The following is a 6364-nucleotide window of genomic DNA, read 5'->3' as shown; positions in this document are numbered from 1 at the left end:
GGAGAGAAAATGATGACTTTAGTTTGGAATCTGATATACTGGCAGGATATCATGTTGAGCTGTGTGGTAGCTTATTGGAAATGTGAGGCTGGAATACTGTTGTACATACGGAAATTATAACTGAAATCATGAGAGTGAATGAGACTGCCAAGGAATAGAGAATAATCAAAGATGGCAAAGAGGCCTGAAGGACCTCAAGGAATACCTACTTAGAAAAACTCTCATCTTGTAAATACTAAATGAGGTTAATAGACAGTTCTATAATTACTTGATCATCTTGAGCCCAGTCAAAATTACCAACTGCCCACGTGGAATGCTGAGTTTGAAAGTAGCTGATCAGGAAACCAAAGGGAACCTTCACAAACTGTTTCCTGCTTTTTATCATTTCATGACATTTTTATCAACTTTTTTCTTTTGAATGTGAACTCCTGAGTGTTATGTTATAAATATATTTTTAGCTCAGGACTAGAGTGATTGATAAAAGAAGATTAAAAACAGCAGTAAGTGATATGGGCCACTCAAGTATCTACATTCTGTCACTCATTTTCCTGTACATTAATATATGTATAAGAATAATAATGTTATTGTTTCCTACATAACTTGCTGTAGATTGTCAAGCTGAGGGTTCTCCCACCGTTATCAGTGATGACATGAAGACTAAAGAACAGAATTAAGCTCTGTATTATTAGTGCATTCAGAACTATATGGTATATTGACAAGTTGTTTAGTGTTTATATGGGAAAGTCCAGGACTTACTCTTTCACTTATAGAGAGAGATAAATTTTACCTATGAAAGACCAGGTACACCTTAAAATTACTATATGGCACTGATAAAAGCATATAAAAGGGCATTTCAGTTTAATTTCAAGGCTGCTTTGACAAGTGAGAAAAAAGGTGCATTTAAAATTTTTACATTTTGAAAGGCAAATTCATATTCTTTTGCCCTTAAAACAAAGTCATATGAAAATACTTCAAATGCAAAACTCTATTTAACTGTCTAGAAGGTTGGAGTTAAACAGCAGGAGTACTGGCATGCTTTTTAAGCTTGTCTCCTTTTAAAAAAACTTTGATGTTTCAATAAGTATCAATAATATACATCATTTACTACAAGTTTAACTGAAAATAGTGACTTTGCAATTATTTAACTATCTTTTCCATCATTTAACAAAACTCATTTTTCGAGGGAAAACAGTTTTAAAGTAGACCACGTATTTCTCCATATATCTAAGAACAAATGGTACAGTGCACTGGAGTTATATTAAATTTATGGAGGAGAAATAGAGCAGGATAATGAATCTTTTCAAGCAATTTCAATACATTTCAAACCTTAAACTACTGTCAGAAAGACATAGTGCAGCAACTCTATGCTTCCCTGAAAAGTAGACAATGTGTTTTTAATACCTGCTTGGAAGAGAAACATGTATGTATCCAGTTAAAAATTCAGATTCTTTGCCAATATTGTGAAATGAATTCAGGCAATATGGGAATCTGCAATATGCAATTTATTACTCAACAGTGCAACCAATTTTTCCAGGTTGGCATTGGGCCTTTCAAATGTAAAACTGATAATTTTTAATATGATCACCATGGGAAGCTTGCTCCTGACGGTAAAGCACATTCAGTAATAAGTTGTAAACAGTCACTAAATGACTGGCTAGAATTTCTCTAGACAATACGCTGTTTGACATTATAAATGGTTTCATCTTTGTTTTTTGAAAATGGACTGCAATATTCATGTCATTAAAAGAATTCTGTGAGGGACTTCCCTGGTGGCGCAGTGGTTAAGAATCTGCCTGCCAATGCAGGGGACAAGGGTTTGAGCCCCAATCCGAGAAGATCCCACATGCCATGGAGCAACTAAGCCCGTGCACCACAACTACTGAGCCTGCGCTCTAGAGCCCGCGAGTCACAACTACTGAGCCCGTATGCCACAACTACTGAAGCCCGTGTGCCTAGGCCCATGCTCCGCAACAAGAGATGTCACCACAATGAGAAGACCGCGCACCACAATGAAGAGTAGCCCCTGCTCGCTGCAACTAGAAGAAGCCCGTGTGCAGCAAGACCCAATGCAGCCAAAAAAAAAACAAACAATTCTGTGACCCGTTTTTGGCAGTATGTTTAGTAAATAGGCTGTGCAGATGCTGAGCATCCCAGGATGATTACACGGCTAAATAATTATGTGGATGACATGTACAGAGGTTGAGGTAAAATAAACTGTTATCCTCTATGTTCCCTGAATTTCTAGAGCCTAAGTTTTAAAGTTAAGATCTTAAACAGGTTATTATCACTTCAAATGTTTTCCCCATTTTTAGGGTGCTGTTAACTTCAGTCTTCATCATCAATATATGAGCAAGTAAATGAACCAAGAAAACAAAAATGGTCAAGTGTATCCAAATATTTCTTGAACCAAGAAATATATATTTCTTTATACTATATTCACATATAGAGAATTTCTACTCCGATACTTCTGGAACCAAAAGATCCAATTTAAAGCAACTGCTTTTAATTTAAATACATGGAAATGAAAACAAGACATAAAGGTATATTTGTATCTTCTCTGAGAAGGTCATCCACTAAATATTTCAGCTTCTATAAAGTTCTATAGTTATTGTGGGTTTTACATAAAAAGCCTTGAGAAAGAAAGAGTAATTTGGGGGAATCTTCTTTGTTTCACAGAATCATTTTAAATACTGATATATCTGATATACTGATATATCTCTTCAACAGTGAATTCAAAGAACTATGTAAAAAAGATCATTTTCTCAGACACTCAGTAGACGCCTGAAGTTCTTTCCCTTGAAGTTCTTGACATTTATTTATATTACACCTGAGTTGCTTTCATGAGATTTTAATACTTTATACTATATTCACATATAGCGAATTTCTATTCCAATACTTAATCATTAAAAAAGAATCTGGAAAACCAGATTTTTGGGGGAATATGAACATTCTTAATAATACCAAAGCTATTTCTGTCAAGTAGATTTTTATGAGTAGTACTGACTAAAAACATAAGTTACCCAGGTAAACATAGGAAATGTGGTGAAGAATTAACTAGGGGTTTGGTACTTTGTGAACACCCACATTCTTAGCAGATTTTGTAGAGAAAATTAATCAGGTTTCATTTAAATATTTCCTGTATCAAAAAGTGGTGAAAATCTAAATTCAGATTTTACTTCTACTTCTGGCCAAGATGATGCAATGAATCAGATTTACCTCCCGCTTGAAACAATTAAAAAATCAGATGTAATATATAAACAATTGTTTTCAAGATATAAATATCAGACAATAGGCAATGATTTCTAAGAGATGGGAAACAAAAGTGACCCCCATGATTTTTCCAAGCTTACTGCCTGGAGTTTCTAGCCAAAGGATAGGAAGGGGAAACCCAGGAGGAGATGGAGTCCAGGGAAGCCAAGGCAGCTAGAATTTGCAAGGCAAAGTGCCAGGGATGAGAACCACACACAAAGAGAACTCTGGAGACACACAAAGGGTCCCTCTTGTGTCTTCAACTGAGTACTACTGACTAGCCCATGCATGTTAGGAAACTACTTAAGGCTGGAGAAAAAAACCACTTGACAGTTTTAGAGAGAATAATAATAACAGAAATACCTGTTAATTGAATGAATAAAAGCTAATTCTTTCTTCTTTGCCTATAAACAGAAAGCAATGAACAGTGAAAGGGTAAACATACAACATTAAAATGGGTGGGGAGGGGAGTATTTGGAAATACATTTTGTACTAATGCCATTCAGGTTTATTTCTGAAGATGTCATGAAATTCTGTGGATGTTGCTAAATTCTAGTTTAAAGTTAAAATGCTGTGGGCTTCTACTAATTTCTATCTTTGTAGTTTTTATTGAGAAACAAGGTATTATCTTTATTAAGAAAACACTGCTATTACCAATGGGATATGCACCAGAAAAAAGACAAAAACCCAAAACACAAGACTTTGGTAGTCCACCTACCTCTCATAAGGTATTCCTTGTGATACATTCATATGAGTTCATATGGTGCGAACAGTGTTTTAATACCTGGAAGCTTTAATATAATAGTATATGTATCAGAATCACAGACCTGAACTTAATATATAGAGTAAGGAGTAGCCTGCAGCTTGTGATCCTGAAAGTTCTTTATACGAAGTTCAATACCCAGAATACGAATGGAACTCATTCAGTAATACTATTAATTATCTGTATTAACTTCTGTCACAAACTCCCTCTGTGTACTTTGTGTGTTAAAACCTGAGGATGGATGCAATGCTTTCTTAATGATCTGCTATACCTAAATGTGTGATCCTGCAGCTTCATTTTTATCACATTCTAAATCACTTAATGATCAGAATGGACTAAAATTCAAATATTAAAAATATATGGTACAACAATTACACAATTTGCTATCAGTCCATCCATGGTGGGCCTACAATATTATGGAATCGTTTGTGCAAAAATAAATTAAAATTCATAATTTAATTATTTTGCATTAGAAATATTTTGGCAAACAAGGGATCATTATAGGCTGTAACTGTTATTGAGTACAGGATAAAAGAGTGTAGGGGTGATGTAATCTCCTAGATGTTAACGAGAAAATAAAAAGTTCTTATGTTTTGGAAAATGATCTCATTTACAAATTATATGGAAATAGGTGCAAAGCCATAGTTCTCCTCCTGTAGAAGGCTTTCATTGTAAGTTTCTAAATTTCTAAATAACAAATCTTTAAAAATGAAGCTAAGTCATCACATAATTAAAATCAGATTACAGAGACCTACTATGTTTACAATGGAAATTATATAAAAGAGCAATGTGTAAAAAAAAACTAAAGTTATGTGTAAATGAGTTTGAAAAACAAGAGCCAATTTCAGATTTATTGTACTAAGACAGGGTAACTGCACTGTAAACAATATTAGGCATACCTAGGAGATATTGCAGGTTCAGTTCCAGACTACCACAGTAAAGTGCATATTGCAATAAAGTGAGTCACACAAATTTTCTGGCTTCCCAGTACATATAAAAGTTAAGTTTATACTATAGTCTATTAAGTATGCAATAGTATTACATCTAAAAAAACAAACATTAAAAAACAGCATTAATTTAAAAATAACACTGTTGGAAAAATGGCGCTGATATACTTGCTTGATGCAGGGATGCCACAGATCTTTGTTAAAACTGCGATATCCGTATTTTATTGTACTTCGCTGAGCAAGTCTATCGGTGCCATTTTCCAACAGCATTTGCTGACTTTGTGTCTCTGTGTCACACCTTGGTAATTCTTGCAACATTGCATTATTATAATATTTGTTTTAGTGATATGTGATAGGTGATCTTTGATATTAATGCAATGATGTCCTGAAGGCTGAGATGACAGTTAGCATTTTTTAGCTATAGCTTTAAATTAAGGAATGTACATTGTTTTTTGGACATAATGCTATTGCGCACTTAATAGACTTCAGTATAGTGTAAATATAACTTTTATATGCACCAGGAAATCAAAAAAATTCGTGTACTTGCTTTATTGCAATACTTCGCTGTACTCTGGTGGTCTGAATCAAACCCTCAATATCTCTGAGGTATGCCTGTATATGTTACTTTAGAAGCAAATTTAATTTTGCATTTTGATTTTTTCAGATTTAAATGTTTTGCGTTCTCTGAGCATATATTGTTTTTTTAATGAAAGACACTTATGGGCTAGATGAAGGATGTCCAAAATTTAAAGAATTGTGGGTTTCAAAAATTACTTCCACAATGTAGCATTTTCCTTTTAACTCACTGATTGAAGAAAATTTGGTTTTCAAAATCACATGCTTACTGTAAGGTAGTAATACTTTAAACTGAAAATGTTTCATTATTAAATAAAGCATAAGTAACATTTAAAACTTTTTAATAAAAAGAATGAAACAAATCTTTCGTAGAAAGTATTTAAGTATACTTCCACTGCACATGGGAACCTTGGCTCATGATATTCTACATTTTAGAAATGTCAATTATGGTACGGTACTGAACAGCCAGGAACTCAATTTCTTTACCAACTTTGATGTTATCACTTGACAAGATTTACAGCCATGTTTTCTTAGGTTTTACAATTCAGAAGCACTTTAACTTCTCTATGCAGATGAAGAAACTAAGGTTCAGAGATTTAAAACTCATATAATTTATCTGAGGCAGAAATTAATTAGGGCCCAGGTCACCTGACCTTTTAGTGCTATTATCTTAAAATCCATTTATATTTGCAAATAACAAAAGAAGCACTGTATTAATATTTGAAAATATACTTACATAAAGATGATAAAAAGGTGTAACTAGTATTAAATATATTACTGGCAAATTATGTCCATTTTAAATGTATCACCCTAATTTTTCAGGGGATCT

This window comes from Mesoplodon bidens (genome assembly GCF_964165515.1).
Source record: "Mesoplodon bidens genome assembly, chromosome: 8".
In the NCBI taxonomy this organism is placed as follows: domain Eukaryota; kingdom Metazoa; phylum Chordata; class Mammalia; order Artiodactyla; family Ziphiidae; genus Mesoplodon; species Mesoplodon bidens.
Note: the sequence above shows the minus strand (reverse complement) of the source record.